This window comes from Schistocerca cancellata, unplaced genomic scaffold, assembly GCF_023864275.1.
Source record: "Schistocerca cancellata isolate TAMUIC-IGC-003103 unplaced genomic scaffold, iqSchCanc2.1 HiC_scaffold_1109, whole genome shotgun sequence".
In the NCBI taxonomy this organism is placed as follows: Eukaryota; Metazoa; Arthropoda; class Insecta; order Orthoptera; family Acrididae; genus Schistocerca; species Schistocerca cancellata.
This window is the reverse complement of record NW_026047108.1, coordinates 849,047-876,919: the sequence shown is the minus strand read 5'-3', so window position 1 is coordinate 876,919 and position 27,873 is coordinate 849,047. Positions and strand designations below refer to the sequence as shown.

The following is a 27,873-nucleotide window of genomic DNA, read 5'->3' as shown; positions in this document are numbered from 1 at the left end:
CACCGTGGCCCTTTCGAAAAAACGGTCAAGGATAAAAAAATTATGAATGGGTGCGGTATTTAAGAAATGCTCTCGCAAATGAATAGTGTGAATGGTGCTATTAAAGTGGGCACCAGAAACTGCTGCTTTTGGCAGTCTCCGGAGAATGCCGACGTGAAATACTTAGTTCTTGTGATGTATTTTCTACCCCTGATAAAGACCCTCGCGATTGTCGTCGTCGTCGTCGTCGTCGTCGGCGCCGCCGCCGCTTTGGTAATAGCGACAACTCGCCATTGTATCACATAGGGTGAGGTACCTTCTGCAGGCGACTGAGATGGCACTAAGCGATTGAAGCTGATTTGCCTTCTCTTGTTTGATCAGCGTCATAAGGGCTTGAATGTAACTTGCGATGGGACACAGCAAGAAGTAGCGTCGTACTTTTAGTACTGAAATTTGAGATGGAGAACTGCGTCAAAGATGGGAAATTCATTCTGCCAAGTGTACAAATGGCGAAAATGAGGTGTGTGTGGAGAAGTATATTGCGCCAGTGACCGTGTGGCCTAATGGATAAGGCGTCGGACTTCGGATCCGAAGATTGCAGGTTCGAATCCTGTCACGGTCGAGTTTTTCCTGTTCTGCAAAAGATGCATGCTGTTTTACTGTGTTGTTTGAGTACTCTAAAACTAGTTGGAAGTTGCTGCTGTCCGCTTCTTGGCTGCAAAACCGGCGTCTACCAGAAGCACAAGCAAGACAAGGGTGATCTGTAGCGAAGTTTTCGGCACAGTGCCGTTCAGGAGAGTTTTTGTTGGAACTACTGCATCTGATTCAGGAGCCAAGGGCTACGCCACAGGCGTCTGCGCACTGTCGAGCATGTGTGTTGAATAATGGTGCTGATAGCCACGTATCATTTCAAGCAGATTTGATGCCTTTCGGAGACAATTTTTCATTGAATAGGATTGTAGCTGATTTGTGGCAGCAGGAAATAAGCTGTAGTCAAAAGAATCTTCAATAGATGGTCGCAGGTCAATCAGTATTGTATGGCTCGTAACGCGTTGCGTGCAGCCCGGCTAGCTCAGTCGGTAGAGCATGAGACTCTTAATCTCAGGGTCGTGGGTTCGAGCCCCACGCTGGGCGGCGCAAAATTTTGTGTCTACGCGGATCCAACATGCGCCCCTCTCGTGAGCCTTGCGTAATGAACGTAACGGGTTACGACGATGCCTAGCTTCGTATGAATATCAGAGGAACGGTATTTGAAGCTGAAAGTGACTCTGAAATGAAATAAATGTGTTGTTTTGGAATTTTAGTTGTACATCGATATAGTGTGAGATGTGTAGGAAAGCAGCAGCTGTGCTAACTAAATGCAAATAATGGTCGCTCATGCGGTGCGTTTCGAGCTGAAGGGCTCCGATTCACTAGTCTGTAAGAACAAAGTACCCGAAAAGTGCGCTAGGAGGCGCCGCCTTAGCTCAGTGGCAGAGCGCTGGTCTAGTAAACCAGAGGTCGTCAGTTCGATCCTCACAGGAGGCAAATGAATTTTGTAACAGCCCCTCCCACCGTGGCCCTTTCGAAAAAAGCGGTAAGGATAAAAAAATTATGAATGGGTGCGGTATTTAAGAAATGCTCTCGCAAATGAATAGTGTGAATGGTGCTATTAAAGTGGGCACCAGAAACTGCTGCTTTTGGCAGTCTCCGGAGAATGCCGACGTGAAATACTTAGTTCTTGTGATGTATTTTCTACCCCTGATAAAAACCCTCGCGATTGTCGTCGTCGTCGTCGTCGTCGTCGGCGCCGCCGCCGCTTTGGTAATAGCGACAACTCGCCATTGTATCACATAGGGTGAGGTACCTTCTGCAAGCGACTGAGATGGCACTAAGCGATTGAAGCTGATTTGCCTTCTCTTGTTTGATCAGCGTCATAAGGGCTTGAATGTAACTTGCGATGGGACACAGCAAGAAGTAGCGTCGTACTTTTAGTACTGAAATTTTAGATGGAGAACTGCGTCAAAGATGGGAAATTCATTCTGCCAAGTGTACAAATGGCGAAAGTGAGGTGTGTGTGGAGAAGTATATTGCGCCAGTGAAGGTGTGGCCTAATGGATAAGGCGTCGGACTTCGGATCCGAAGATTGCAGGTTCGAATCCTGTCACAGTCGAGTTTTTCCTGTTCTGCAAAAGATGCATGCTGTTTTACTGTGTTGTTTGAGTACTCTAAAACTAGTTGGAAGTTGCTGCTGTCCGCTTCCTGGCTGCAAAACCGGCGTCTACCAGAAGCACAAGCAAGACAAGGGTGATCTGTAGCGAAGTTTTCGGCACAGTGCCGTTCAGGAGAGTTTTTGTTGGAACTACTGCATCTGATTCAGGAGCCAAGGGCTACGCCACAGGCGTCTGCGCACTGTCGAGCATGTGTGTTGAATAATGGTGCTGATAGCCACGTATCATTTCAAGCAGATTTGATGCCTTTCGGAGACAATTTTTCATTGAATAGGATTGTAGCTGATTTGTGGCAGCAGGAAATAAGCTGTAGTCAAAAGAATCTTCAATAGATGGTCGCAGGTCAAATCAGTATTGTATGGCTCGTAACGCGTTGCGTGCAGCCCGGCTAGCTCAGTCGGTAGAGCATGAGACTCTTAATCTCAGGGTCGTGGGTTCGAGCCCCACGCTGGGCGGCGCAAAATTTTGTGTCTACGCGGATCCAACATGCGCCCCTCTCGTGAGCCTTGCGTAATGAACGTAACGGGTTACGACGATGCCTAGCTTCGTATGAATATCAGAGGAACGGTATTTGAAGCTGAAAGTGACTCTGAAATGAAATAAATGTGTTGTTTTGGAATTTTAGTTGTACATCGATATAGTGTGAGATGGGTAGGAAAGCAGCAGCTGTGCTAACTAAATGCAAATAATGGTCGCTCATGCGGTGCGTTTCGAGCTGAAGGGCTCCGATTCACTAGTCTGTAAGAACAAAGTACCCGAAAAGTGCGCTAGGAGGCGCCTCCTTAGCTCAGTGGCAGAGCGCTGGTCTAGTAAACCAAAGGTCGTCAGTTCGATCCTCACAGGAGGCAAATGAATTTTGTAACAGCCCCTCCCACCGTGGCCCTTTCGAAAAAAGCGGTCAAGGATAAAAAAATTATGAATGGGTGCGGTATTTAAGAAATGCTCTCGCAAATGAATAGTGTGAATGGTGCTATTAAAGTGGGCACCAGAAACTGCTGCTTTTGGCAGTCTCCGGAGAATGCCGACGTGAAATACTTAGTTCTTGTGATGTATTTTCTACCCCTGATAAAGACCCTCGCGATTGTCGTCGTCGTCGTCGTCGTCGGCGCCGCCGCCGCTTTGGTAATAGCGACAACTCGCCATTGTATCACATAGGGTGAGGTACCTTCTGCAGGCGACTGAGATGGCACTAAGCGATTGAAGCTGATTTGCCTTCTCTTGTTTGATCAGCGTCATAAGGGCTTGAATGTAACTTGCGATGGGACACAGCAAGAAGTAGCGTCGTACTTTTAGTACTGAAATTTGAGATGGAGAACTGCGTCAAAGATGGGAAATTCATTCTGCCAAGTGTACAAATGGCGAAAATGAGGTGTGTGTGGAGAAGTATATTGCGCCAGTGACCGTGTGGCCTAATGGATAAGGCGTCGGACTTCGGATCCGAAGATTGCAGGTTCGAATCCTGTCACGGTCGAGTTTTTCCTGTTCTGCAAAAGATGCATGCTGTTTTACTGTGTTGTTTGAGTACTCTAAAACTAGTTGGAAGTTGCTGCTGTCCGCTTCCTGGCTGCAAAACCGGCGTCTACCAGAAGCACAAGCAAGACAAGGGTGATCTGTAGCGAAGTTTTCGGCACAGTGCCGTTCAGGAGAGTTTTTGTTGGAACTACTGCATCTGATTCAGGAGCCAAGGGCTACGCCACAGGCGTCTGCGCACTGTCGAGCATGTGTGTTGAATAATGGTGCTGATAGCCACGTATCATTTCAAGCAGATTTGATGCCTTTCGGAGACAATTTTTCATTGAATAGGATTGTAGCTGATTTGTGGCAGCAGGAAATAAGCTGTAGTCAAAAGAATCTTCAATAGATGGTCGCAGGTCAATCAGTATTGTATGGCTCGTAACGCGTTGCGTGCAGCCCGGCTAGCTCAGTCGGTAGAGCATGAGACTCTTAATCTCAGGGTCGTGGGTTCGAGCCCCACGCTGGGCGGCGCAAAATTTTGTGTCTACGCGGATCCAACATGCGCCCATCTCGTGAGCCTTGCGTAATGAACGTAACGGGTTACGACGATGCCTAGCTTCATATGAATATCAGAGGAACGGTATTTGAAGCTGAAAGTGACTCTGAAATGAAATAAATGTGTTGTTTTGGAATTTTAGTTGTACATCGATATAGTGTGAGATGTGTAGGAAAGCAGCAGCTGTGCTAACTAAATGCAAATAATGGTCGCTCATGCGGTGCGTTTCGAGCTGAAGGGCTCCGATTCACTAGTCTGTAAGAACAAAGTACCCGAAAAGTGCGCTAGGAGGCGCCTCCTTAGCTCAGTGGCAGAGCGCTGGTCTAGTAAACCAAAGGTCGTCAGTTCGATCCTCACAGGAGGCAAATGAATTTTGTAACAGCCCCTCCCACCGTGGCCCTTTCGAAAAAAGCGGTCAAGGATAAAAAAAGTTATGAATGGGTGCGGTATTTAAGAAATGCTCTCGCAAATGAATAGTGTGAATGGTGCTATTAAAGTGGGCACCAGAAACTGCTGCTTTTGGCAGTCTCCGGAGAATGCCGACGTGAAATACTTAGTTCTTGTGATGTATTTTCTACCCCTGATAAAGACCCTCGCGATTGTCGTCGTCGTCGTCGTCGTCGGCGCCGCCGCCGCTTTGGTAATAGCGACAACTCGCCATTGTATCACATAGGGTGAGGTACCTTCTGCAGGCGACTGAGATGGCACTAAGCGATTGAAGCTGATTTGCCTTCTCTTGTTTGATCAGCGTCATAAGGGCTTGAATGTAACTTGCGATGGGACACAGCAAGAAGTAGCGTCGTACTTTTAGTACTGAAATTTGAGATGGAGAACTGCGTCAAAGATGGGAAATTCATTCTGCCAAGTGTACAAATGGCGAAAATGAGGTGTGTGTGGAGAAGTATATTGCGCCAGTGACCGTGTGGCCTAATGGATAAGGCGTCGGACTTCGGATCCGAAGATTGCAGGTTCGAATCCTGTGACGGTCGAGTTTTTCCTGTTCTGCAAAAGATGCATGCTGTTTTACTGTGTTGTTTGAGTACTCTAAAACTAGTTGGAAGTTGCTGCTGTCCGCTTCCTGGCTGCAAAACCGGCGTCTACCAGAAGCACAAGCAAGACAAGGGTGATCTGTAGCGAAGTTTTCGGCACAGTGCCGTTCAGGAGAGTTTTTGTTGGAACTACTGCATCTGATTCAGGAGCCAAGGGCTACGCCACAGGCGTCTGCGCACTGTCGAGCATGTGTGTTGAATAATGGTGCTGATAGCCACGTATCATTTCAAGCAGATTTGATGCCTTTCGGAGACAATTTTTCATTGAATAGGATTGTAGCTGATTTGTGGCAGCAGGAAATAAGCTGTAGTCAAAAGAATCTTCAATAGATGGTCGCAGGTCAATCAGTATTGTATGGCTCGTAACGCGTTGCGTGCAGCCCGGCTAGCTCAGTCGGTAGAGCATGAGACTCTTAATCTCAGGGTCGTGGGTTCGAGCCCCACGCTGGGCGGCGCAAAATTTTGTGTCTACGCGGATCCAACATGCGCCCATCTCGTGAGCCTTGCGTAATGAACGTAACGGGTTACGACGATGCCTAGCTTCATATGAATATCAGAGGAACGGTATTTGAAGCTGAAAGTGACTCTGAAATGAAATAAATGTGTTGTTTTGGAATTTTAGTTGTACATCGATATAGTGTGAGATGTGTAGGAAAGCAGCAGCTGTGCTAACTAAATGCAAATAATGGTCGCTCATGCGGTGCGTTTCGAGCTGAAGGGCTCCGATTCACTAGTCTGTAAGAACAAAGTACCCGAAAAGTGCGCTAGGAGGCGCCTCCTTAGCTCAGTGGCAGAGCGCTGGTCTAGTAAACCAAAGGTCGTCAGTTCGATCCTCACAGGAGGCAAATGAATTTTGTAACAGCCCCTCCCACCGTGGCCCTTTCGAAAAAACGGTCAAGGATAAAAAAATTATGAATGGGTGCGGTATTTAAGAAATGCTCTCGCAAATGAATAGTGTGAATGGTGCTATTAAAGTGGGCACCAGAAACTGCTGCTTTTGGCAGTCTCCGGAGAATGCCGACGTGAAATACTTAGTTCTTGTGATGTATTTTCTACCCCTGATAAAGACCCTCGCGATTGTCGTCGTCGTCGTCGTCGTCGTCGGCGCCGCCGCCGCTTTGGTAATAGCGACAACTCGCCATTGTATCACATAGGGTGAGGTACCTTCTGCAGGCGACTGAGATGGCACTAAGCGATTGAAGCTGATTTGCCTTCTCTTGTTTGATCAGCGTCATAAGGGCTTGAATGTAACTTGCGATGGGACACAGCAAGAAGTAGCGTCGTACTTTTAGTACTGAAATTTGAGATGGAGAACTGCGTCAAAGATGGGAAATTCATTCTGCCAAGTGTACAAATGGCGAAAATGAGGTGTGTGTGGAGAAGTATATTGCGCCAGTGACCGTGTGGCCTAATGGATAAGGCGTCGGACTTCGGATCCGAAGATTGCAGGTTCGAATCCTGTCACGGTCGAGTTTTTCCTGTTCTGCAAAAGATGCATGCTGTTTTACTGTGTTGTTTGAGTACTCTAAAACTAGTTGGAAGTTGCTGCTGTCCGCTTCTTGGCTGCAAAACCGGCGTCTACCAGAAGCACAAGCAAGACAAGGGTGATCTGTAGCGAAGTTTTCGGCACAGTGCCGTTCAGGAGAGTTTTTGTTGGAACTACTGCATCTGATTCAGGAGCCAAGGGCTACGCCACAGGCGTCTGCGCACTGTCGAGCATGTGTGTTGAATAATGGTGCTGATAGCCACGTATCATTTCAAGCAGATTTGATGCCTTTCGGAGACAATTTTTCATTGAATAGGATTGTAGCTGATTTGTGGCAGCAGGAAATAAGCTGTAGTCAAAAGAATCTTCAATAGATGGTCGCAGGTCAATCAGTATTGTATGGCTCGTAACGCGTTGCGTGCAGCCCGGCTAGCTCAGTCGGTAGAGCATGAGACTCTTAATCTCAGGGTCGTGGGTTCGAGCCCCACGCTGGGCGGCGCAAAATTTTGTGTCTACGCGGATCCAACATGCGCCCCTCTCGTGAGCCTTGCGTAATGAACGTAACGGGTTACGACGATGCCTAGCTTCGTATGAATATCAGAGGAACGGTATTTGAAGCTGAAAGTGACTCTGAAATGAAATAAATGTGTTGTTTTGGAATTTTAGTTGTACATCGATATAGTGTGAGATGTGTAGGAAAGCAGCAGCTGTGCTAACTAAATGCAAATAATGGTCGCTCATGCGGTGCGTTTCGAGCTGAAGGGCTCCGATTCACTAGTCTGTAAGAACAAAGTACCCGAAAAGTGCGCTAGGAGGCGCCGCCTTAGCTCAGTGGCAGAGCGCTGGTCTAGTAAACCAGAGGTCGTCAGTTCGATCCTCACAGGAGGCAAATGAATTTTGTAACAGCCCCTCCCACCGTGGCCCTTTCGAAAAAAGCGGTAAGGATAAAAAAATTATGAATGGGTGCGGTATTTAAGAAATGCTCTCGCAAATGAATAGTGTGAATGGTGCTATTAAAGTGGGCACCAGAAACTGCTGCTTTTGGCAGTCTCCGGAGAATGCCGACGTGAAATACTTAGTTCTTGTGATGTATTTTCTACCCCTGATAAAAACCCTCGCGATTGTCGTCGTCGTCGTCGTCGTCGTCGGCGCCGCCGCCGCTTTGGTAATAGCGACAACTCGCCATTGTATCACATAGGGTGAGGTACCTTCTGCAAGCGACTGAGATGGCACTAAGCGATTGAAGCTGATTTGCCTTCTCTTGTTTGATCAGCGTCATAAGGGCTTGAATGTAACTTGCGATGGGACACAGCAAGAAGTAGCGTCGTACTTTTAGTACTGAAATTTTAGATGGAGAACTGCGTCAAAGATGGGAAATTCATTCTGCCAAGTGTACAAATGGCGAAAGTGAGGTGTGTGTGGAGAAGTATATTGCGCCAGTGAAGGTGTGGCCTAATGGATAAGGCGTCGGACTTCGGATCCGAAGATTGCAGGTTCGAATCCTGTCACGGTCGAGTTTTTCCTGTTCTGCAAAAGATGCATGCTGTTTTACTGTGTTGTTTGAGTACTCTAAAACTAGTTGGAAGTTGCTGCTGTCCGCTTCCTGGCTGCAAAACCGGCGTCTACCAGAAGCACAAGCAAGACAAGGGTGATCTGTAGCGAAGTTTTCGGCACAGTGCCGTTCAGGAGAGTTTTTGTTGGAACTACTGCATCTGATTCAGGAGCCAAGGGCTACGCCACAGGCGTCTGCGCACTGTCGAGCATGTGTGTTGAATAATGGTGCTGATAGCCACGTATCATTTCAAGCAGATTTGATGCCTTTCGGAGACAATTTTTCATTGAATAGGATTGTAGCTGATTTGTGGCAGCAGGAAATAAGCTGTAGTCAAAAGAATCTTCAATAGATGGTCGCAGGTCAAATCAGTATTGTATGGCTCGTAACGCGTTGCGTGCAGCCCGGCTAGCTCAGTCGGTAGAGCATGAGACTCTTAATCTCAGGGTCGTGGGTTCGAGCCCCACGCTGGGCGGCGCAAAATTTTGTGTCTACGCGGATCCAACATGCGCCCCTCTCGTGAGCCTTGCGTAATGAACGTAACGGGTTACGACGATGCCTAGCTTCGTATGAATATCAGAGGAACGGTATTTGAAGCTGAAAGTGACTCTGAAATGAAATAAATGTGTTGTTTTGGAATTTTAGTTGTACATCGATATAGTGTGAGATGGGTAGGAAAGCAGCAGCTGTGCTAACTAAATGCAAATAATGGTCGCTCATGCGGTGCGTTTCGAGCTGAAGGGCTCCGATTCACTAGTCTGTAAGAACAAAGTACCCGAAAAGTGCGCTAGGAGGCGCCTCCTTAGCTCAGTGGCAGAGCGCTGGTCTAGTAAACCAAAGGTCGTCAGTTCCATCCTCACAGGAGGCAAATGAATTTTGTAACAGCCCCTCCCACCGTGGCCCTTTCGAAAAAAGCGGTCAAGGATAAAAAAATTATGAATGGGTGCGGTATTTAAGAAATGCTCTCGCAAATGAATAGTGTGAATGGTGCTATTAAAGTGGGCACCAGAAACTGCTGCTTTTGGCAGTCTCCGGAGAATGCCGACGTGAAATACTTAGTTCTTGTGATGTATTTTCTACCCCTGATAAAGACCCTCGCGATTGTCGTCGTCGTCGTCGTCGTCGGCGCCGCCGCCGCTTTGGTAATAGCGACAACTCGCCATTGTATCACATAGGGTGAGGTACCTTCTGCAGGCGACTGAGATGGCACTAAGCGATTGAAGCTGATTTGCCTTCTCTTGTTTGATCAGCGTCATAAGGGCTTGAATGTAACTTGCGATGGGACACAGCAAGAAGTAGCGTCGTACTTTTAGTACTGAAATTTGAGATGGAGAACTGCGTCAAAGATGGGAAATTCATTCTGCCAAGTGTACAAATGGCGAAAATGAGGTGTGTGTGGAGAAGTATATTGCGCCAGTGACCGTGTGGCCTAATGGATAAGGCGTCGGACTTCGGATCCGAAGATTGCAGGTTCGAATCCTGTCACGGTCGAGTTTTTCCTGTTCTGCAAAAGATGCATGCTGTTTTACTGTGTTGTTTGAGTACTCTAAAACTAGTTGGAAGTTGCTGCTGTCCGCTTCCTGGCTGCAAAACCGGCGTCTACCAGAAGCACAAGCAAGACAAGGGTGATCTGTAGCGAAGTTTTCGGCACAGTGCCGTTCAGGAGAGTTTTTGTTGGAACTACTGCATCTGATTCAGGAGCCAAGGGCTACGCCACAGGCGTCTGCGCACTGTCGAGCATGTGTGTTGAATAATGGTGCTGATAGCCACGTATCATTTCAAGCAGATTTGATGCCTTTCGGAGACAATTTTTCATTGAATAGGATTGTAGCTGATTTGTGGCAGCAGGAAATAAGCTGTAGTCAAAAGAATCTTCAATAGATGGTCGCAGGTCAATCAGTATTGTATGGCTCGTAACGCGTTGCGTGCAGCCCGGCTAGCTCAGTCGGTAGAGCATGAGACTCTTAATCTCAGGGTCGTGGGTTCGAGCCCCACGCTGGGCGGCGCAAAATTTTGTGTCTACGCGGATCCAACATGCGCCCATCTCGTGAGCCTTGCGTAATGAACGTAACGGGTTACGACGATGCCTAGCTTCATATGAATATCAGAGGAACGGTATTTGAAGCTGAAAGTGACTCTGAAATGAAATAAATGTGTTGTTTTGGAATTTTAGTTGTACATCGATATAGTGTGAGATGTGTAGGAAAGCAGCAGCTGTGCTAACTAAATGCAAATAATGGTCGCTCATGCGGTGCGTTTCGAGCTGAAGGGCTCCGATTCACTAGTCTGTAAGAACAAAGTACCCGAAAAGTGCGCTAGGAGGCGCCTCCTTAGCTCAGTGGCAGAGCGCTGGTCTAGTAAACCAAAGGTCGTCAGTTCGATCCTCACAGGAGGCAAATGAATTTTGTAACAGCCCCTCCCACCGTGGCCCTTTCGAAAAAAGCGGTCAAGGATAAAAAAGTTATGAATGGGTGCGGTATTTAAGAAATGCTCTCGCAAATGAATAGTGTGAATGGTGCTATTAAAGTGGGCACCAGAAACTGCTGCTTTTGGCAGTCTCCGGAGAATGCCGACGTGAAATACTTAGTTCTTGTGATGTATTTTCTACCCCTGATAAAGACCCTCGCGATTGTCGTCGTCGTCGTCGTCGTCGGCGCCGCCGCCGCTTTGGTAATAGCGACAACTCGCCATTGTATCACATAGGGTGAGGTACCTTCTGCAGGCGACTGAGATGGCACTAAGCGATTGAAGCTGATTTGCCTTCTCTTGTTTGATCAGCGTCATAAGGGCTTGAATGTAACTTGCGATGGGACACAGCAAGAAGTAGCGTCGTACTTTTAGTACTGAAATTTGAGATGGAGAACTGCGTCAAAGATGGGAAATTCATTCTGCCAAGTGTACAAATGGCGAAAATGAGGTGTGTGTGGAGAAGTATATTGCGCCAGTGACCGTGTGGCCTAATGGATAAGGCGTCGGACTTCGGATCCGAAGATTGCAGGTTCGAATCCTGTGACGGTCGAGTTTTTCCTGTTCTGCAAAAGATGCATGCTGTTTTACTGTGTTGTTTGAGTACTCTAAAACTAGTTGGAAGTTGCTGCTGTCCGCTTCCTGGCTGCAAAACCGGCGTCTACCAGAAGCACAAGCAAGACAAGGGTGATCTGTAGCGAAGTTTTCGGCACAGTGCCGTTCAGGAGAGTTTTTGTTGGAACTACTGCATCTGATTCAGGAGCCAAGGGCTACGCCACAGGCGTCTGCGCACTGTCGAGCATGTGTGTTGAATAATGGTGCTGATAGCCACGTATCATTTCAAGCAGCTTTGATGCTTTTCGGAGACAATTTTTCATTGAATAGGATTGTAGCTGATTTGTGGCAGCAGGAAATAAGCTGTAGTCAAAAGAATCTTCAATAGATGGTCGCAGGTCAATCAGTATTGTATGGCTCGTAACGCGTTGCGTGCAGCCCGGCTAGCTCAGTCGGTAGAGCATGAGACTCTTAATCTCAGGGTCGTGGGTTCGAGCCCCACGCTGGGCGGCGCAAAATTTTGTGTCTACGCGGATCCAACATGCGCCCATCTCGTGAGCCTTGCGTAATGAACGTAACGGGTTACGACGATGCCTAGCTTCATATGAATATCAGAGGAACGGTATTTGAAGCTGAAAGTGACTCTGAAATGAAATAAATGTGTTGTTTTGGAATTTTAGTTGTACATCGATATAGTGTGAGATGTGTAGGAAGGCAGCAGCTGTGCTAACTAAATGCAAATAATGGTCGCTCATGCGGTGCGTTTCGAGCTGAAGGGCTCCGATTCACTAGTCTGTAAGAACAAAGTACCCGAAAAGTGCGCTAGGAGGCGCCTCCTTAGCTCAGTGGCAGAGCGCTGGTCTAGTAAACCAAAGGTCGTCAGTTCGATCCTCACAGGAGGCAAATGAATTTTGTAACAGCCCCTCCCACCGTGGCCCTTTCGAAAAAAGCGGTCAAGGATAAAAAAGTTATGAATGGGTGCGGTATTTAAGAAATGCTCTCGCAAATGAATAGTGTGAATGGTGCTATTAAAGTGGGCACCAGAAACTGCTGCTTTTGGCAGTCTCCGGAGAATGCCGACGTGAAATACTTAGTTCTTGTGATGTATTTTCTACCCCTGATAAAGACCCTCGCGATTATCGTCGTCGTCGTCGTCGTCGTCGTCGGCGCCGCCGCCGCTTTGGTAATAGCGACAACTCGCCATTGTATCACATAGGGTGAGGTACCTTCTGCAAGCGACTGAGATGGCACTAAGCGATTGAAGCTGATTTGCCTTCTCTTGTTTGATCAGCGTCATAAGGGCTTGAATGTAACTTGCGATGGGACACAGCAAGAAGTAGCGTCGTACTTTTAGTACTGAAATTTGAGATGGAGAACTGCGTCAAAGATGGGAAATTCATTCTGCCAAGTGTACAAATGTCGAAAATGAGGTGTGTGTGGAGAAGTATATTGCGCCAGTGACCGTGTGGCCTAATGGATAAGGCGTCGGACTTCGGATCCGAAGATTGCAGGTTCGAATCCTGTGACGGTCGAGTTTTTCCTGTTCTGCAAAAGATGCATGCTGTTTTACTGTGTTGTTTGAGTACTCTAAAACTAGTTGGAAGTTGCTGCTGTCCGCTTCCTGGCTGCAAAACCGGCGTCTACCAGAAGCACAAGCAAGACAAGGGTGATCTGTAGCGAAGTTTTCGGCACAGTGCCGTTCAGGAGAGTTTTTGTTGGAACTACTGCATCTGATTCAGGAGCCAAGGGCTACGCCACAGGCGTCTGCGCACTGTCGAGCATGTGTGTTGAATAATGGTGCTGATAGCCACGTATCATTTCAAGCAGATTTGATGCCTTTCGGAGACAATTTTTCATTGAATAGGATTGTAGCTGATTTGTGGCAGCAGGAAATAAGCTGTAGTCAAAAGAATCTTCAATAGATGGTCGCAGGTCAAATCAGTATTGTATGGCTCGTAACGCGTTGCGTGCAGCCCGGCTAGCTCAGTCGGTAGAGCATGAGACTCTTAATCTCAGGGTCGTGGGTTCGAGCCCCACGCTGGGCGGCGCAAAATTTTGTGTCTACGCGGATCCAACATGCGCCCCTCTCGTGAGCCTTGCGTAATGAACGTAACGGGTTACGACGATGCCTAGCTTCGTATGAATATCAGAGGAACGGTATTTGAAGCTGAAAGTGACTCTGAAATGAAATAAATGTGTTGTTTTGGAATTTTAGTTGTACATCGATATAGTGTGAGATGGGTAGGAAAGCAGCAGCTGTGCTAACTAAATGCAAATAATGGTCGCTCATGCGGTGCGTTTCGAGCTGAAGGGCTCCGATTCACTAGTCTGTAAGAACAAAGTACCCGAAAAGTGCGCTAGGAGGCGCCGCCTTAGCTCAGTGGCAGAGCGCTGGTCTAGTAAACCAGAGGTCGTCAGTTCGATCCTCACAGGAGGCAAATGAATTTTGTAACAGCCCCTCCCACCGTGGCCCTTTCGAAAAAAGCGGTAAGGATAAAAAAATTATGAATGGGTGCGGTATTTAAGAAATGCTCTCGCAAATGAATAGTGTGAATGGTGCTATTAAAGTGGGCACCAGAAACTGCTGCTTTTGGCAGTCTCCGGAGAATGCCGACGTGAAATACTTAGTTCTTGTGATGTATTTTCTACCCCTGATAAAAACCCTCGCGATTGTCGTCGTCGTCGTCGGCGCCGCCGCCGCTTTGGTAATAGCGACAACTCGCCATTGTATCACATAGGGTGAGGTACCTTCTGCAAGCGACTGAGATGGCACTAAGCGATTGAAGCTGATTTGCCTTCTCTTGTTTGATCAGCGTCATAAGGGCTTGAATGTAACTTGCGATGGGACACAGCAAGAAGTAGCGTCGTACTTTTAGTACTGAAATTTTAGATGGAGAACTGCGTCAAAGATGGGAAATTCATTCTGCCAAGTGTACAAATGGCGAAAGTGAGGTGTGTGTGGAGAAGTATATTGCGCCAGTGAAGGTGTGGCCTAATGGATAAGGCGTCGGACTTCGGATCCGAAGATTGCAGGTTCGAATCCTGTCACGGTCGAGTTTTTCCTGTTCTGCAAAAGATGCATGCTGTTTTACTGTGTTGTTTGAGTACTCTAAAACTAGTTGGAAGTTGCTGCTGTCCGCTTCCTGGCTGCAAAACCGGCGTCTACCAGAAGCACAAGCAAGACAAGGGTGATCTGTAGCGAAGTTTTCGGCACAGTGCCGTTCAGGAGAGTTTTTGTTGGAACTACTGCATCTGATTCAGGAGCCAAGGGCTACGCCACAGGCGTCTGCGCACTGTCGAGCATGTGTGTTGAATAATGGTGCTGATAGCCACGTATCATTTCAAGCAGATTTGATGCCTTTCGGAGACAATTTTTCATTGAATAGGATTGTAGCTGATTTGTGGCAGCAGGAAATAAGCTGTAGTCAAAAGAATCTTCAATAGATGGTCGCAGGTCAAATCAGTATTGTATGGCTCGTAACGCGTTGCGTGCAGCCCGGCTAGCTCAGTCGGTAGAGCATGAGACTCTTAATCTCAGGGTCGTGGGTTCGAGCCCCACGCTGGGCGGCGCAAAATTTTGTGTCTACGCGGATCCAACATGCGCCCCTCTCGTGAGCCTTGCGTAATGAACGTAACGGGTTACGACGATGCCTAGCTTCGTATGAATATCAGAGGAACGGTATTTGAAGCTGAAAGTGACTCTGAAATGAAATAAATGTGTTGTTTTGGAATTTTAGTTGTACATCGATATAGTGTGAGATGGGTAGGAAAGCAGCAGCTGTGCTAACTAAATGCAAATAATGGTCGCTCATGCGGTGCGTTTCGAGCTGAAGGGCTCCGATTCACTAGTCTGTAAGAACAAAGTACCCGAAAAGTGCGCTAGGAGGCGCCTCCTTAGCTCAGTGGCAGAGCGCTGGTCTAGTAAACCAAAGGTCGTCAGTTCGATCCTCACAGGAGGCAAATGAATTTTGTAACAGCCCCTCCCACCGTGGCCCTTTCGAAAAAACGGTCAAGGATAAAAAAATTATGAATGGGTGCGGTATTTAAGAAATGCTCTCGCAAATGAATAGTGTGAATGGTGCTATTAAAGTGGGCACCAGAAACTGCTGCTTTTGGCAGTCTCCGGAGAATGCCGACGTGAAATACTTAGTTCTTGTGATGTATTTTCTACCCCTGATAAAGACCCTCGCGATTGTCGTCGTCGTCGTCGTCGTCGTCGGCGCCGCCGCCGCTTTGGTAATAGCGACAACTCGCCATTGTATCACATAGGGTGAGGTACCTTCTGCAGGCGACTGAGATGGCACTAAGCGATTGAAGCTGATTTGCCTTCTCTTGTTTGATCAGCGTCATAAGGGCTTGAATGTAACTTGCGATGGGACACAGCAAGAAGTAGCGTCGTACTTTTAGTACTGAAATTTGAGATGGAGAACTGCGTCAAAGATGGGAAATTCATTCTGCCAAGTGTACAAATGGCGAAAATGAGGTGTGTGTGGAGAAGTATATTGCGCCAGTGACCGTGTGGCCTAATGGATAAGGCGTCGGACTTCGGATCCGAAGATTGCAGGTTCGAATCCTGTCACGGTCGAGTTTTTCCTGTTCTGCAAAAGATGCATGCTGTTTTACTGTGTTGTTTGAGTACTCTAAAACTAGTTGGAAGTTGCTGCTGTCCGCTTCCTGGCTGCAAAACCGGCGTCTACCAGAAGCACAAGCAAGACAAGGGTGATCTGTAGCGAAGTTTTCGGCACAGTGCCGTTCAGGAGAGTTTTTGTTGGAACTACTGCATCTGATTCAGGAGCCAAGGGCTACGCCACAGGCGTCTGCGCACTGTCGAGCATGTGTGTTGAATAATGGTGCTGATAGCCACGTATCATTTCAAGCAGATTTGATGCCTTTCGGAGACAATTTTTCATTGAATAGGATTGTAGCTGATTTGTGGCAGCAGGAAATAAGCTGTAGTCAAAAGAATCTTCAATAGATGGTCGCAGGTCAATCAGTATTGTATGGCTCGTAACGCGTTGCGTGCAGCCCGGCTAGCTCAGTCGGTAGAGCATGAGACTCTTAATCTCAGGGTCGTGGGTTCGAGCCCCACGCTGGGCGGCGCAAAATTTTGTGTCTACGCGGATCCAACATGCGCCCATCTCGTGAGCCTTGCGTAATGAACGTAACGGGTTACGACGATGCCTAGCTTCATATGAATATCAGAGGAACGGTATTTGAAGCTGAAAGTGACTCTGAAATGAAATAAATGTGTTGTTTTGGAATTTTAGTTGTACATCGATATAGTGTGAGATGTGTAGGAAAGCAGCAGCTGTGCTAACTAAATGCAAATAATGGTCGCTCATGCGGTGCGTTTCGAGCTGAAGGGCTCCGATTCACTAGTCTGTAAGAACAAAGTACCCGAAAAGTGCGCTAGGAGGCGCCTCCTTAGCTCAGTGGCAGAGCGCTGGTCTAGTAAACCAAAGGTCGTCAGTTCGATCCTCACAGGAGGCAAATGAATTTTGTAACAGCCCCTCCCACCGTGGCCCTTTCGAAAAAAGCGGTCAAGGATAAAAAAGTTATGAATGGGTGCGGTATTTAAGAAATTCTCTCGCAAATGAATAGTGTGAATGGTGCTATTAAAGTGGGCACCAGAAACTGCTGCTTTTGGCAGTCTCCGGAGAATGCCGACGTGAAATACTTAGTTCTTGTGATGTATTTTCTACCCCTGATAAAGACCCTCGCGATTGTCGTCGTCGTCGTCGTCGTCGGCGCCGCCGCCGCTTTGGTAATAGCGACAACTCGCCATTGTATCACATAGGGTGAGGTACCTTCTGCAGGCGACTGAGATGGCACTAAGCGATTGAAGCTGATTTGCCTTCTCTTGTTTGATCAGCGTCATAAGGGCTTGAATGTAACTTGCGATGGGACACAGCAAGAAGTAGCGTCGTACTTTTAGTACTGAAATTTGAGATGGAGAACTGCGTCAAAGATGGGAAATTCATTCTGCCAAGTGTACAAATGGCGAAAATGAGGTGTGTGTGGAGAAGTATATTGCGCCAGTGACCGTGTGGCCTAATGGATAAGGCGTCGGACTTCGGATCCGAAGATTGCAGGTTCGAATCCTGTGACGGTCGAGTTTTTCCTGTTCTGCAAAAGATGCATGCTGTTTTACTGTGTTGTTTGAGTACTCTAAAACTAGTTGGAAGTTGCTGCTGTCCGCTTCCTGGCTGCAAAACCGGCGTCTACCAGAAGCACAAGCAAGACAAGGGTGATCTGTAGCGAAGTTTTCGGCACAGTGCCGTTCAGGAGAGTTTTTGTTGGAACTACTGCATCTGATTCAGGAGCCAAGGGCTACGCCACAGGCGTCTGCGCACTGTCGAGCATGTGTGTTGAATAATGGTGCTGATAGCCACGTATCATTTCAAGCAGATTTGATGCCTTTCGGAGACAATTTTTCATTGAATAGGATTGTAGCTGATTTGTGGCAGCAGGAAATAAGCTGTAGTCAAAAGAATCTTCAATAGATGGTCGCAGGTCAATCAGTATTGTATGGCTCGTAACGCGTTGCGTGCAGCCCGGCTAGCTCAGTCGGTAGAGCATGAGACTCTTAATCTCAGGGTCGTGGGTTCGAGCCCCACGCTGGGCGGCGCAAAATTTTGTGTCTACGCGGATCCAACATGCGCCCATCTCGTGAGCCTTGCGTAATGAACGTAACGGGTTACGACGATGCCTAGCTTCATATGAATATCAGAGGAACGGTATTTGAAGCTGAAAGTGACTCTGAAATGAAATAAATGTGTTGTTTTGGAATTTTAGTTGTACATCGATATAGTGTGAGATGTGTAGGAAAGCAGCAGCTGTGCTAACTAAATGCAAATAATGGTCGCTCATGCGGTGCGTTTCGAGCTGAAGGGCTCCGATTCACTAGTCTGTAAGAACAAAGTACCCGAAAAGTGCGCTAGGAGGCGCCTCCTTAGCTCAGTGGCAGAGCGCTGGTCTAGTAAACCAAAGGTCGTCAGTTCGATCCTCACAGGAGGCAAATGAATTTTGTAACAGCCCCTCCCACCGTGGCCCTTTCGAAAAAACGGTCAAGGATAAAAAAATTATGAATGGGTGCGGTATTTAAGAAATGCTCTCGCAAATGAATAGTGTGAATGGTGCTATTAAAGTGGGCACCAGAAACTGCTGCTTTTGGCAGTCTCCGGAGAATGCCGACGTGAAATACTTAGTTCTTGTGATGTATTTTCTACCCCTGATAAAGACCCTCGCGATTGTCGTCGTCGTCGTCGTCGTCGTCGTCGGCGCCGCCGCCGCTTTGGTAATAGCGACAACTCGCCATTGTATCACATAGGGTGAGGTACCTTCTGCAGGCGACTGAGATGGCACTAAGCGATTGAAGCTGATTTGCCTTCTCTTGTTTGATCAGCGTCATAAGGGCTTGAATGTAACTTGCGATGGGACACAGCAAGAAGTAGCGTCGTACTTTTAGTACTGAAATTTGAGATGGAGAACTGCGTCAAAGATGGGAAATTCATTCTGCCAAGTGTACAAATGGCGAAAATGAGGTGTGTGTGGAGAAGTATATTGCGCCAGTGACCGTGTGGCCTAATGGATAAGGCGTCGGACTTCGGATCCGAAGATTGCAGGTTCGAATCCTGTGACGGTCGAGTTTTTCCTGTTCTGCAAAAGATGCATGCTGTTTTACTGTGTTGTTTGAGTACTCTAAAACTAGTTGGAAGTTGCTGCTGTCCGCTTCTTGGCTGCAAAACCGGCGTCTACCAGAAGCACAAGCAAGACAAGGGTGATCTGTAGCGAAGTTTTCGGCACAGTGCCGTTCAGGAGAGTTTTTGTTGGAACTACTGCATCTGATTCAGGAGCCAAGGGCTACGCCACAGGCGTCTGCGCACTGTCGAGCATGTGTGTTGAATAATGGTGCTGATAGCCACGTATCATTTCAAGCAGATTTGATGCCTTTCGGAGACAATTTTTCATTGAATAGGATTGTAGCTGATTTGTGGCAGCAGGAAATAAGCTGTAGTCAAAAGAATCTTCAATAGATGGTCGCAGGTCAATCAGTATTGTATGGCTCGTAACGCGTTGCGTGCAGCCCGGCTAGCTCAGTCGGTAGAGCATGAGACTCTTAATCTCAGGGTCGTGGGTTCGAGCCCCACGCTGGGCGGCGCAAAATTTTGTGTCTACGCGGATCCAACATGCGCCCATCTCGTGAGCCTTGCGTAATGAACGTAACGGGTTACGACGATGCCTAGCTTCATATGAATATCAGAGGAACGGTATTTGAAGCTGAAAGTGACTCTGAAATGAAATAAATGTGTTGTTTTGGAATTTTAGTTGTACATCGATATAGTGTGAGATGTGTAGGAAAGCAGCAGCTGTGCTAACTAAATGCAAATAATGGTCGCTCATGCGGTGCGTTTCGAGCTGAAGGGCTCCGATTCACTAGTCTGTAAGAACAAAGTACCCGAAAAGTGCGCTAGGAGGCGCCTCCTTAGCTCAGTGGCAGAGCGCTGGTCTAGTAAACCAAAGGTCGTCAGTTCGATCCTCACAGGAGGCAAATGAATTTTGTAACAGCCCCTCCCACCGTGGCCCTTTCGAAAAAAGCGGTCAAGGATAAAAAAGTTATGAATGGGTGCGGTATTTAAGAAATGCTCTCGCAAATGAATAGTGTGAATGGTGCTATTAAAGTGGGCACCAGAAACTGCTGCTTTTGGCAGTCTCCGGAGAATGCCGACGTGAAATACTTAGTTCTTGTGATGTATTTTCTACCCCTGATAAAGACCCTCGCGATTGTCGTCGTCGTCGTCGTCGTCGTCGGCGCCGCCGCCGCTTTGGTAATAGCGACAACTCGCCATTGTATCACATAGGGTGAGGTACCTTCTGCAGGCGACTGAGATGGCACTAAGCGATTGAAGCTGATTTGCCTTCTCTTGTTTGATCAGCGTCATAAGGGCTTGAATGTAACTTGCGATGGGACACAGCAAGAAGTAGCGTCGTACTTTTAGTACTGAAATTTGAGATGGAGAACTGCGTCAAAGATGGGAAATTCATTCTGCCAAGTGTACAAATGGCGAAAATGAGGTGTGTGTGGAGAAGTATATTGCGCCAGTGACCGTGTGGCCTAATGGATAAGGCGTCGGACTTCGGATCCGAAGATTGCAGGTTCGAATCCTGTGACGGTCGAGTTTTTCCTGTTCTGCAAAAGATGCATGCTGTTTTACTGTGTTGTTTGAGTACTCTAAAACTAGTTGGAAGTTGCTGCTGTCCGCTTCCTGGCTGCAAAACCGGCGTCTACCAGAAGCACAAGCAAGACAAGGGTGATCTGTAGCGAAGTTTTCGGCACAGTGCCGTTCAGGAGAGTTTTTGTTGGAACTACTGCATCTGATTCAGGAGCCAAGGGCTACGCCACAGGCGTCTGCGCACTGTCGAGCATGTGTGTTGAATAATGGTGCTGATAGCCACGTATCATTTCAAGCAGATTTGATGCCTTTCGGAGACAATTTTTCATTGAATAGGATTGTAGCTGATTTGTGGCAGCAGGAAATAAGCTGTAGTCAAAAGAATCTTCAATAGATGGTCGCAGGTCAATCAGTATTGTATGGCTCGTAACGCGTTGCGTGCAGCCCGGCTAGCTCAGTCGGTAGAGCATGAGACTCTTAATCTCAGGGTCGTGGGTTCGAGCCCCACGCTGGGCGGCGCAAAATTTTGTGTCTACGCGGATCCAACATGCGCCCATCTCGTGAGCCTTGCGTAATGAACGTAACGGGTTACGACGATGCCTAGCTTCATATGAATATCAGAGGAACGGTATTTGAAGCTGAAAGTGACTCTGAAATGAAATAAATGTGTTGTTTTGGAATTTTAGTTGTACATCGATATAGTGTGAGATGTGCAGGAAAGCAGCAGCTGTGCTAACTAAATGCAAATAATGGTCGCTCATGCGGTGCGTTTCGAGCTGAAGGGCTCCGATTCACTAGTCTGTAAGAACAAAGTACCCGAAAAGTGCGCTAGGAGGCGCCTCCTTAGCTCAGTGGCAGAGCGCTGGTCTAGTAAACCAAAGGTCGTCAGTTCGATCCTCACAGGAGGCAAATGAATTTTGTAACAGCCCCTCCCACCGTGGCCCTTTCGAAAAAAGCGGTCAAGGATAAAAAAATTATGAATGGGTGCGGTATTTAAGAAATGCTCTCGCAAATGAATAGTGTGAATGGTGCTATTAAAGTGGGCACCAGAAACTGCTGCTTTTGGCAGTCTCCGGAGAATGCCGACGTGAAATACTTAGTTCTTGTGATGTATTTTCTACCCCTGATAAAGACCCTCGCGATTGTCGTCGTCGTCGTCGTCGTCGTCGTCGGCGCCGCCGCCGCTTTGGTAATAGCGACAACTCGCCATTGTATCACATAGGGTGAGGTACCTTCTGCAGGCGACTGAGATGGCACTAAGCGATTGAAGCTGATTTGCCTTCTCTTGTTTGATCAGCGTCATAAGGGCTTGAATGTAACTTGCGATGGGACACAGCAAGAAGTAGCGTCGTACTTTTAGTACTGAAATTTGAGATGGAGAACTGCGTCAAAGATGGGAAATTCATTCTGCCAAGTGTACAAATGGCGAAAATGAGGTGTGTGTGGAGAAGTATATTGCGCCAGTGACCGTGTGGCCTAATGGATAAGGCGTCGGACTTCGGATCCGAAGATTGCAGGTTCGAATCCTGTGACGGTCGAGTTTTTCCTGTTCTGCAAAAGATGCATGCTGTTTTACTGTGTTGTTTGAGTACTCTAAAACTAGTTGGAAGTTGCTGCTGTCCGCTTCTTGGCTGCAAAACCGGCGTCTACCAGAAGCACAAGCAAGACAAGGGTGATCTGTAGCGAAGTTTTCGGCACAGTGCCGTTCAGGAGAGTTTTTGTTGGAACTACTGCATCTGATTCAGGAGCCAAGGGCTACGCCACAGGCGTCTGCGCACTGTCGAGCATGTGTGTTGAATAATGGTGCTGATAGCCACGTATCATTTCAAGCAGATTTGATGCCTTTCGGAGACAATTTTTCATTGAATAGGATTGTAGCTGATTTGTGGCAGCAGGAAATAAGCTGTAGTCAAAAGAATCTTCAATAGATGGTCGCAGGTCAATCAGTATTGTATGGCTCGTAACGCGTTGCGTGCAGCCCGGCTAGCTCAGTCGGTAGAGCATGAGACTCTTAATCTCAGGGTCGTGGGTTCGAGCCCCACGCTGGGCGGCGCAAAATTTTGTGTCTACGCGGATCCAACATGCGCCCATCTCGTGAGCCTTGCGTAATGAACGTAACGGGTTACGACGATGCCTAGCTTCATATGAATATCAGAGGAACGGTATTTGAAGCTGAAAGTGACTCTGAAATGAAATAAATGTGTTGTTTTGGAATTTTAGTTGTACATCGATATAGTGTGAGATGTGTAGGAAAGCAGCAGCTGTGCTAACTAAATGCAAATAATGGTCGCTCATGCGGTGCGTTTCGAGCTGAAGGGCTCCGATTCACTAGTCTGTAAGAACAAAGTACCCGAAAAGTGCGCTAGGAGGCGCCTCCTTAGCTCAGTGGCAGAGCGCTGGTCTAGTAAACCAAAGGTCGTCAGTTCGATCCTCACAGGAGGCAAATGAATTTTGTAACAGCCCCTCCCACCGTGGCCCTTTCGAAAAAAGCGGTCAAGGATAAAAAAGTTATGAATGGGTGCGGTATTTAAGAAATGCTCTCGCAAATGAATAGTGTGAATGGTGCTATTAAAGTGGGCACCAGAAACTGCTGCTTTTGGCAGTCTCCGGAGAATGCCGACGTGAAATACTTAGTTCTTGTGATGTATTTTCTACCCCTGATAAAGACCCTCGCGATTGTCGTCGTCGTCGTCGTCGTCGTCGGCGCCGCCGCCGCTTTGGTAATAGCGACAACTCGCCATTGTATCACATAGGGTGAGGTACCTTCTGCAGGCGACTGAGATGGCACTAAGCGATTGAAGCTGATTTGCCTTCTCTTGTTTGATCAGCGTCATAAGGGCTTGAATGTAACTTGCGATGGGACACAGCAAGAAGTAGCGTCGTACTTTTAGTACTGAAATTTGAGATGGAGAACTGCGTCAAAGATGGGAAATTCATTCTGCCAAGTGTACAAATGGCGAAAATGAGGTGTGTGTGGAGAAGTATATTGCGCCAGTGACCGTGTGGCCTAATGGATAAGGCGTCGGACTTCGGATCCGAAGATTGCAGGTTCGAATCCTGTGACGGTCGAGTTTTTCCTGTTCTGCAAAAGATGCATGCTGTTTTACTGTGTTGTTTGAGTACTCTAAAACTAGTTGGAAGTTGCTGCTGTCCGCTTCCTGGCTGCAAAACCGGCGTCTACCAGAAGCACAAGCAAGACAAGGGTGATCTGTAGCGAAGTTTTCGGCACAGTGCCGTTCAGGAGAGTTTTTGTTGGAACTACTGCATCTGATTCAGGAGCCAAGGGCTACGCCACAGGCGTCTGCGCACTGTCGAGCATGTGTGTTGAATAATGGTGCTGATAGCCACGTATCATTTCAAGCAGATTTGATGCCTTTCGGAGACAATTTTTCATTGAATAGGATTGTAGCTGATTTGTGGCAGCAGGAAATAAGCTGTAGTCAAAAGAATCTTCAATAGATGGTCGCAGGTCAATCAGTATTGTATGGCTCGTAACGCGTTGCGTGCAGCCCGGCTAGCTCAGTCGGTAGAGCATGAGACTCTTAATCTCAGGGTCGTGGGTTCGAGCCCCACGCTGGGCGGCGCAAAATTTTGTGTCTACGCGGATCCAACATGCGCCCATCTCGTGAGCCTTGCGTAATGAACGTAACGGGTTACGACGATGCCTAGCTTCATATGAATATCAGAGGAACGGTATTTGAAGCTGAAAGTGACTCTGAAATGAAATAAATGTGTTGTTTTGGAATTTTAGTTGTACATCGATATAGTGTGAGATGTGCAGGAAAGCAGCAGCTGTGCTAACTAAATGCAAATAATGGTCGCTCATGCGGTGCGTTTCGAGCTGAAGGGCTCCGATTCACTAGTCTGTAAGAACAAAGTACCCGAAAAGTGCGCTAGGAGGCGCCTCCTTAGCTCAGTGGCAGAGCGCTGGTCTAGTAAACCAAAGGTCGTCAGTTCGATCCTCACAGGAGGCAAATGAATTTTGTAACAGCCCCTCCCACCGTGGCCCTTTCGAAAAAAGCGGTCAAGGATAAAAAAATTATGAATGGGTGCGGTATTTAAGAAATGCTCTCGCAAATGAATAGTGTGAATGGTGCTATTAAAGTGGGCACCAGAAACTGCTGCTTTTGGCAGTCTCCGGAGAATGCCGACGTGAAATACTTAGTTCTTGTGATGTATTTTCTACCCCTGATAAAGACCCTCGCGATTGTCGTCGTCGTCGTCGTCGTCGTCGTCGGCGCCGCCGCCGCTTTGGTAATAGCGACAACTCGCCATTGTATCACATAGGGTGAGGTACCTTCTGCAGGCGACTGAGATGGCACTAAGCGATTGAAGCTGATTTGCCTTCTCTTGTTTGATCAGCGTCATAAGGGCTTGAATGTAACTTGCGATGGGACACAGCAAGAAGTAGCGTCGTACTTTTAGTACTGAAATTTGAGATGGAGAACTGCGTCAAAGATGGGAAATTCATTCTGCCAAGTGTACAAATGGCGAAAATGAGGTGTGTGTGGAGAAGTATATTGCGCCAGTGACCGTGTGGCCTAATGGATAAGGCGTCGGACTTCGGATCCGAAGATTGCAGGTTCGAATCCTGTGACGGTCGAGTTTTTCCTGTTCTGCAAAAGATGCATGCTGTTTTACTGTGTTGTTTGAGTACTCTAAAACTAGTTGGAAGTTGCTGCTGTCCGCTTCCTGGCTGCAAAACCGGCGTCTACCAGAAGCACAAGCAAGACAAGGGTGATCTGTAGCGAAGTTTTCGGCACAGTGCCGTTCAGGAGAGTTTTTGTTGGAACTACTGCATCTGATTCAGGAGCCAAGGGCTACGCCACAGGCGTCTGCGCACTGTCGAGCATGTGTGTTGAATAATGGTGCTGATAGCCACGTATCATTTCAAGCAGATTTGATGCCTTTCGGAGACAATTTTTCATTGAATAGGATTGTAGCTGATTTGTGGCAGCAGGAAATAAGCTGTAGTCAAAAGAATCTTCAATAGATGGTCGCAGGTCAATCAGTATTGTATGGCTCGTAACGCGTTGCGTGCAGCCCGGCTAGCTCAGTCGGTAGAGCATGAGACTCTTAATCTCAGGGTCGTGGGTTCGAGCCCCACGCTGGGCGGCGCAAAATTTTGTGTCTACGCGGATCCAACATGCGCCCATCTCGTGAGCCTTGCGTAATGAACGTAACGGGTTACGACGATGCCTAGCTTCATATGAATATCAGAGGAACGGTATTTGAAGCTGAAAGTGACTCTGAAATGAAATAAATGTGTTGTTTTGGAATTTTAGTTGTACATCGATATAGTGTGAGATGTGTAGGAAAGCAGCAGCTGTGCTAACTAAATGCAAATAATGGTCGCTCATGCGGTGCGTTTCGAGCTGAAGGGCTCCGATTCACTAGTCTGTAAGAACAAAGTACCCGAAAAGTGCGCTAGGAGGCGCCTCCTTAGCTCAGTGGCAGAGCGCTGGTCTAGTAAACCAAAGGTCGTCAGTTCGATCCTCACAGGAGGCAAATGAATTTTGTAACAGCCCCTCCCACCGTGGCCCTTTCGAAAAAAGCGGTCAAGGATAAAAAAGTTATGAATGGGTGCGGTATTTAAGAAATGCTCTCGCAAATGAATAGTGTGAATGGTGCTATTAAAGTGGGCACCAGAAACTGCTGCTTTTGGCAGTCTCCGGAGAATGCCGACGTGAAATACTTAGTTCTTGTGATGTATTTTCTACCCCTGATAAAGACCCTCGCGATTGTCGTCGTCGTCGTCGTCGTCGTCGTCGGCGCCGCCGCCGCTTTGGTAATAGCGACAACTCGCCATTGTATCACATAGGGTGAGGTACCTTCTGCAGGCGACTGAGATGGCACTAAGCGATTGAAGCTGATTTGCCTTCTCTTGTTTGATCAGCGTCATAAGGGCTTGAATGTAACTTGCGATGGGACACAGCAAGAAGTAGCGTCGTACTTTTAGTACTGAAATTTGAGATGGAGAACTGCGTCAAAGATGGGAAATTCATTCTGCCAAGTGTACAAATGGCGAAAATGAGGTGTGTGTGGAGAAGTATATTGCGCCAGTGACCGTGTGGCCTAATGGATAAGGCGTCGGACTTCGGATCCGAAGATTGCAGGTTCGAATCCTGTGACGGTCGAGTTTTTCCTGTTCTGCAAAAGATGCATGCTGTTTTACTGTGTTGTTTGAGTACTCTAAAACTAGTTGGAAGTTGCTGCTGTCCGCTTCCTGGCTGCAAAACCGGCGTCTACCAGAAGCACAAGCAAGACAAGGGTGATCTGTAGCGAAGTTTTCGGCACAGTGCCGTTCAGGAGAGTTTTTGTTGGAACTACTGCATCTGATTCAGGAGCCAAGGGCTACGCCACAGGCGTCTGCGCACTGTCGAGCATGTGTGTTGAATAATGGTGCTGATAGCCACGTATCATTTCAAGCAGATTTGATGCCTTTCGGAGACAATTTTTCATTGAATAGGATTGTAGCTGATTTGTGGCAGCAGGAAATAAGCTGTAGTCAAAAGAATCTTCAATAGATGGTCGCAGGTCAATCAGTATTGTATGGCTCGTAACGCGTTGCGTGCAGCCCGGCTAGCTCAGTCGGTAGAGCATGAGACTCTTAATCTCAGGGTCGTGGGTTCGAGCCCCACGCTGGGCGGCGCAAAATTTTGTGTCTACGCGGATCCAACATGCGCCCATCTCGTGAGCCTTGCGTAATGAACGTAACGGGTTACGACGATGCCTAGCTTCATATGAATATCAGAGGAACGGTATTTGAAGCTGAAAGTGACTCTGAAATGAAATAAATGTGTTGTTTTGGAATTTTAGTTGTACATCGATATAGTGTGAGATGTGCAGGAAAGCAGCAGCTGTGCTAACTAAATGCAAATAATGGTCGCTCATGCGGTGCGTTTCGAGCTGAAGGGCTCCGATTCACTAGTCTGTAAGAACAAAGTACCCGAAAAGTGCGCTAGGAGGCGCCTCCTTAGCTCAGTGGCAGAGCGCTGGTCTAGTAAACCAAAGGTCGTCAGTTCGATCCTCACAGGAGGCAAATGAATTTTGTAACAGCCCCTCCCACCGTGGCCCTTTCGAAAAAAGCGGTCAAGGATAAAAAAGTTATGAATGGGTGCGGTATTTAAGAAATGCTCTCGCAAATGAATAGTGTGAATGGTGCTATTAAAGTGGGCACCAGAAACTGCTGCTTTTGGCAGTCTCCGGAGAATGCCGACGTGAAATACTTAGTTCTTGTGATGTATTTTCTACCCCTGATAAAGACCCTCGCGATTGTCGTCGTCGTCGTCGTCGTCGTCGTCGGCGCCGCCGCCGCTTTGGTAATAGCGACAACTCGCCATTGTATCACATAGGGTGAGGTACCTTCTGCAGGCGACTGAGATGGCACTA

General features: G+C 47.5%; 53 non-coding genes across 53 annotated transcripts; all 53 read left to right on the top strand.

Annotated features, from left to right (window-relative positions):
* The first annotated feature begins 528 nt into the window (after window positions 1-528).
* Trnar-ucg (transfer RNA arginine (anticodon UCG)) lies at window positions 529-601 on the top strand. Its single transcript has one exon. It is a non-coding gene; the product is annotated as a tRNA-Arg (tRNA).
* Window positions 602-1,040: 439 nt separating this feature from the next.
* On the top strand, window positions 1,041-1,113 carry Trnak-cuu (transfer RNA lysine (anticodon CUU)). The gene has a single exon. It is a non-coding gene; the product is annotated as a tRNA-Lys (tRNA).
* A 321-nt stretch (window positions 1,114-1,434) lies between these two features.
* Window positions 1,435-1,506, top strand: Trnat-agu (transfer RNA threonine (anticodon AGU)). The gene has a single exon. It is a non-coding gene; the product is annotated as a tRNA-Thr (tRNA).
* A 1,065-nt stretch (window positions 1,507-2,571) lies between these two features.
* On the top strand, window positions 2,572-2,644 carry Trnak-cuu (transfer RNA lysine (anticodon CUU)). Its single transcript has one exon. It is a non-coding gene; the product is annotated as a tRNA-Lys (tRNA).
* A 321-nt stretch (window positions 2,645-2,965) lies between these two features.
* On the top strand, window positions 2,966-3,037 carry Trnat-agu (transfer RNA threonine (anticodon AGU)). Its single transcript has one exon. It is a non-coding gene; the product is annotated as a tRNA-Thr (tRNA).
* A 550-nt stretch (window positions 3,038-3,587) lies between these two features.
* Trnar-ucg (transfer RNA arginine (anticodon UCG)) lies at window positions 3,588-3,660 on the top strand. Its single transcript has one exon. It is a non-coding gene; the product is annotated as a tRNA-Arg (tRNA).
* A 439-nt stretch (window positions 3,661-4,099) lies between these two features.
* Window positions 4,100-4,172, top strand: Trnak-cuu (transfer RNA lysine (anticodon CUU)). The gene has a single exon. It is a non-coding gene; the product is annotated as a tRNA-Lys (tRNA).
* Window positions 4,173-4,493: 321 nt separating this feature from the next.
* On the top strand, window positions 4,494-4,565 carry Trnat-agu (transfer RNA threonine (anticodon AGU)). The gene has a single exon. It is a non-coding gene; the product is annotated as a tRNA-Thr (tRNA).
* A 551-nt stretch (window positions 4,566-5,116) lies between these two features.
* Window positions 5,117-5,189, top strand: Trnar-ucg (transfer RNA arginine (anticodon UCG)). The gene has a single exon. It is a non-coding gene; the product is annotated as a tRNA-Arg (tRNA).
* A 439-nt stretch (window positions 5,190-5,628) lies between these two features.
* On the top strand, window positions 5,629-5,701 carry Trnak-cuu (transfer RNA lysine (anticodon CUU)). Its single transcript has one exon. It is a non-coding gene; the product is annotated as a tRNA-Lys (tRNA).
* Window positions 5,702-6,022: 321 nt separating this feature from the next.
* On the top strand, window positions 6,023-6,094 carry Trnat-agu (transfer RNA threonine (anticodon AGU)). The gene has a single exon. It is a non-coding gene; the product is annotated as a tRNA-Thr (tRNA).
* A 552-nt stretch (window positions 6,095-6,646) lies between these two features.
* On the top strand, window positions 6,647-6,719 carry Trnar-ucg (transfer RNA arginine (anticodon UCG)). Its single transcript has one exon. It is a non-coding gene; the product is annotated as a tRNA-Arg (tRNA).
* Window positions 6,720-7,158: 439 nt separating this feature from the next.
* Window positions 7,159-7,231, top strand: Trnak-cuu (transfer RNA lysine (anticodon CUU)). Its single transcript has one exon. It is a non-coding gene; the product is annotated as a tRNA-Lys (tRNA).
* Window positions 7,232-7,552: 321 nt separating this feature from the next.
* Window positions 7,553-7,624, top strand: Trnat-agu (transfer RNA threonine (anticodon AGU)). Its single transcript has one exon. It is a non-coding gene; the product is annotated as a tRNA-Thr (tRNA).
* A 552-nt stretch (window positions 7,625-8,176) lies between these two features.
* Trnar-ucg (transfer RNA arginine (anticodon UCG)) lies at window positions 8,177-8,249 on the top strand. The gene has a single exon. It is a non-coding gene; the product is annotated as a tRNA-Arg (tRNA).
* Window positions 8,250-8,689: 440 nt separating this feature from the next.
* On the top strand, window positions 8,690-8,762 carry Trnak-cuu (transfer RNA lysine (anticodon CUU)). Its single transcript has one exon. It is a non-coding gene; the product is annotated as a tRNA-Lys (tRNA).
* A 321-nt stretch (window positions 8,763-9,083) lies between these two features.
* On the top strand, window positions 9,084-9,155 carry Trnat-agu (transfer RNA threonine (anticodon AGU)). Its single transcript has one exon. It is a non-coding gene; the product is annotated as a tRNA-Thr (tRNA).
* Window positions 9,156-9,705: 550 nt separating this feature from the next.
* Trnar-ucg (transfer RNA arginine (anticodon UCG)) lies at window positions 9,706-9,778 on the top strand. The gene has a single exon. It is a non-coding gene; the product is annotated as a tRNA-Arg (tRNA).
* A 439-nt stretch (window positions 9,779-10,217) lies between these two features.
* Window positions 10,218-10,290, top strand: Trnak-cuu (transfer RNA lysine (anticodon CUU)). Its single transcript has one exon. It is a non-coding gene; the product is annotated as a tRNA-Lys (tRNA).
* Window positions 10,291-10,611: 321 nt separating this feature from the next.
* Trnat-agu (transfer RNA threonine (anticodon AGU)) lies at window positions 10,612-10,683 on the top strand. Its single transcript has one exon. It is a non-coding gene; the product is annotated as a tRNA-Thr (tRNA).
* A 550-nt stretch (window positions 10,684-11,233) lies between these two features.
* Window positions 11,234-11,306, top strand: Trnar-ucg (transfer RNA arginine (anticodon UCG)). The gene has a single exon. It is a non-coding gene; the product is annotated as a tRNA-Arg (tRNA).
* A 439-nt stretch (window positions 11,307-11,745) lies between these two features.
* Window positions 11,746-11,818, top strand: Trnak-cuu (transfer RNA lysine (anticodon CUU)). Its single transcript has one exon. It is a non-coding gene; the product is annotated as a tRNA-Lys (tRNA).
* Window positions 11,819-12,139: 321 nt separating this feature from the next.
* On the top strand, window positions 12,140-12,211 carry Trnat-agu (transfer RNA threonine (anticodon AGU)). Its single transcript has one exon. It is a non-coding gene; the product is annotated as a tRNA-Thr (tRNA).
* Window positions 12,212-12,767: 556 nt separating this feature from the next.
* Window positions 12,768-12,840, top strand: Trnar-ucg (transfer RNA arginine (anticodon UCG)). The gene has a single exon. It is a non-coding gene; the product is annotated as a tRNA-Arg (tRNA).
* Window positions 12,841-13,280: 440 nt separating this feature from the next.
* Trnak-cuu (transfer RNA lysine (anticodon CUU)) lies at window positions 13,281-13,353 on the top strand. The gene has a single exon. It is a non-coding gene; the product is annotated as a tRNA-Lys (tRNA).
* A 321-nt stretch (window positions 13,354-13,674) lies between these two features.
* On the top strand, window positions 13,675-13,746 carry Trnat-agu (transfer RNA threonine (anticodon AGU)). The gene has a single exon. It is a non-coding gene; the product is annotated as a tRNA-Thr (tRNA).
* Window positions 13,747-14,289: 543 nt separating this feature from the next.
* Trnar-ucg (transfer RNA arginine (anticodon UCG)) lies at window positions 14,290-14,362 on the top strand. Its single transcript has one exon. It is a non-coding gene; the product is annotated as a tRNA-Arg (tRNA).
* Window positions 14,363-14,802: 440 nt separating this feature from the next.
* On the top strand, window positions 14,803-14,875 carry Trnak-cuu (transfer RNA lysine (anticodon CUU)). The gene has a single exon. It is a non-coding gene; the product is annotated as a tRNA-Lys (tRNA).
* Window positions 14,876-15,196: 321 nt separating this feature from the next.
* Window positions 15,197-15,268, top strand: Trnat-agu (transfer RNA threonine (anticodon AGU)). Its single transcript has one exon. It is a non-coding gene; the product is annotated as a tRNA-Thr (tRNA).
* Window positions 15,269-15,820: 552 nt separating this feature from the next.
* Trnar-ucg (transfer RNA arginine (anticodon UCG)) lies at window positions 15,821-15,893 on the top strand. Its single transcript has one exon. It is a non-coding gene; the product is annotated as a tRNA-Arg (tRNA).
* A 439-nt stretch (window positions 15,894-16,332) lies between these two features.
* Trnak-cuu (transfer RNA lysine (anticodon CUU)) lies at window positions 16,333-16,405 on the top strand. Its single transcript has one exon. It is a non-coding gene; the product is annotated as a tRNA-Lys (tRNA).
* A 321-nt stretch (window positions 16,406-16,726) lies between these two features.
* Window positions 16,727-16,798, top strand: Trnat-agu (transfer RNA threonine (anticodon AGU)). The gene has a single exon. It is a non-coding gene; the product is annotated as a tRNA-Thr (tRNA).
* A 550-nt stretch (window positions 16,799-17,348) lies between these two features.
* Trnar-ucg (transfer RNA arginine (anticodon UCG)) lies at window positions 17,349-17,421 on the top strand. The gene has a single exon. It is a non-coding gene; the product is annotated as a tRNA-Arg (tRNA).
* Window positions 17,422-17,860: 439 nt separating this feature from the next.
* Window positions 17,861-17,933, top strand: Trnak-cuu (transfer RNA lysine (anticodon CUU)). The gene has a single exon. It is a non-coding gene; the product is annotated as a tRNA-Lys (tRNA).
* Window positions 17,934-18,254: 321 nt separating this feature from the next.
* On the top strand, window positions 18,255-18,326 carry Trnat-agu (transfer RNA threonine (anticodon AGU)). The gene has a single exon. It is a non-coding gene; the product is annotated as a tRNA-Thr (tRNA).
* A 555-nt stretch (window positions 18,327-18,881) lies between these two features.
* Window positions 18,882-18,954, top strand: Trnar-ucg (transfer RNA arginine (anticodon UCG)). Its single transcript has one exon. It is a non-coding gene; the product is annotated as a tRNA-Arg (tRNA).
* Window positions 18,955-19,393: 439 nt separating this feature from the next.
* Trnak-cuu (transfer RNA lysine (anticodon CUU)) lies at window positions 19,394-19,466 on the top strand. The gene has a single exon. It is a non-coding gene; the product is annotated as a tRNA-Lys (tRNA).
* Window positions 19,467-19,787: 321 nt separating this feature from the next.
* Trnat-agu (transfer RNA threonine (anticodon AGU)) lies at window positions 19,788-19,859 on the top strand. The gene has a single exon. It is a non-coding gene; the product is annotated as a tRNA-Thr (tRNA).
* Window positions 19,860-20,412: 553 nt separating this feature from the next.
* Window positions 20,413-20,485, top strand: Trnar-ucg (transfer RNA arginine (anticodon UCG)). The gene has a single exon. It is a non-coding gene; the product is annotated as a tRNA-Arg (tRNA).
* A 439-nt stretch (window positions 20,486-20,924) lies between these two features.
* Window positions 20,925-20,997, top strand: Trnak-cuu (transfer RNA lysine (anticodon CUU)). Its single transcript has one exon. It is a non-coding gene; the product is annotated as a tRNA-Lys (tRNA).
* A 321-nt stretch (window positions 20,998-21,318) lies between these two features.
* Trnat-agu (transfer RNA threonine (anticodon AGU)) lies at window positions 21,319-21,390 on the top strand. Its single transcript has one exon. It is a non-coding gene; the product is annotated as a tRNA-Thr (tRNA).
* Window positions 21,391-21,946: 556 nt separating this feature from the next.
* Trnar-ucg (transfer RNA arginine (anticodon UCG)) lies at window positions 21,947-22,019 on the top strand. Its single transcript has one exon. It is a non-coding gene; the product is annotated as a tRNA-Arg (tRNA).
* A 439-nt stretch (window positions 22,020-22,458) lies between these two features.
* Trnak-cuu (transfer RNA lysine (anticodon CUU)) lies at window positions 22,459-22,531 on the top strand. The gene has a single exon. It is a non-coding gene; the product is annotated as a tRNA-Lys (tRNA).
* A 321-nt stretch (window positions 22,532-22,852) lies between these two features.
* On the top strand, window positions 22,853-22,924 carry Trnat-agu (transfer RNA threonine (anticodon AGU)). Its single transcript has one exon. It is a non-coding gene; the product is annotated as a tRNA-Thr (tRNA).
* Window positions 22,925-23,477: 553 nt separating this feature from the next.
* On the top strand, window positions 23,478-23,550 carry Trnar-ucg (transfer RNA arginine (anticodon UCG)). The gene has a single exon. It is a non-coding gene; the product is annotated as a tRNA-Arg (tRNA).
* A 439-nt stretch (window positions 23,551-23,989) lies between these two features.
* Window positions 23,990-24,062, top strand: Trnak-cuu (transfer RNA lysine (anticodon CUU)). Its single transcript has one exon. It is a non-coding gene; the product is annotated as a tRNA-Lys (tRNA).
* Window positions 24,063-24,383: 321 nt separating this feature from the next.
* Trnat-agu (transfer RNA threonine (anticodon AGU)) lies at window positions 24,384-24,455 on the top strand. The gene has a single exon. It is a non-coding gene; the product is annotated as a tRNA-Thr (tRNA).
* Window positions 24,456-25,011: 556 nt separating this feature from the next.
* Window positions 25,012-25,084, top strand: Trnar-ucg (transfer RNA arginine (anticodon UCG)). Its single transcript has one exon. It is a non-coding gene; the product is annotated as a tRNA-Arg (tRNA).
* A 439-nt stretch (window positions 25,085-25,523) lies between these two features.
* Window positions 25,524-25,596, top strand: Trnak-cuu (transfer RNA lysine (anticodon CUU)). The gene has a single exon. It is a non-coding gene; the product is annotated as a tRNA-Lys (tRNA).
* Window positions 25,597-25,917: 321 nt separating this feature from the next.
* On the top strand, window positions 25,918-25,989 carry Trnat-agu (transfer RNA threonine (anticodon AGU)). Its single transcript has one exon. It is a non-coding gene; the product is annotated as a tRNA-Thr (tRNA).
* Window positions 25,990-26,545: 556 nt separating this feature from the next.
* Window positions 26,546-26,618, top strand: Trnar-ucg (transfer RNA arginine (anticodon UCG)). The gene has a single exon. It is a non-coding gene; the product is annotated as a tRNA-Arg (tRNA).
* A 439-nt stretch (window positions 26,619-27,057) lies between these two features.
* On the top strand, window positions 27,058-27,130 carry Trnak-cuu (transfer RNA lysine (anticodon CUU)). Its single transcript has one exon. It is a non-coding gene; the product is annotated as a tRNA-Lys (tRNA).
* A 321-nt stretch (window positions 27,131-27,451) lies between these two features.
* Trnat-agu (transfer RNA threonine (anticodon AGU)) lies at window positions 27,452-27,523 on the top strand. Its single transcript has one exon. It is a non-coding gene; the product is annotated as a tRNA-Thr (tRNA).
* Window positions 27,524-27,873: the final 350 nt, after the last annotated feature.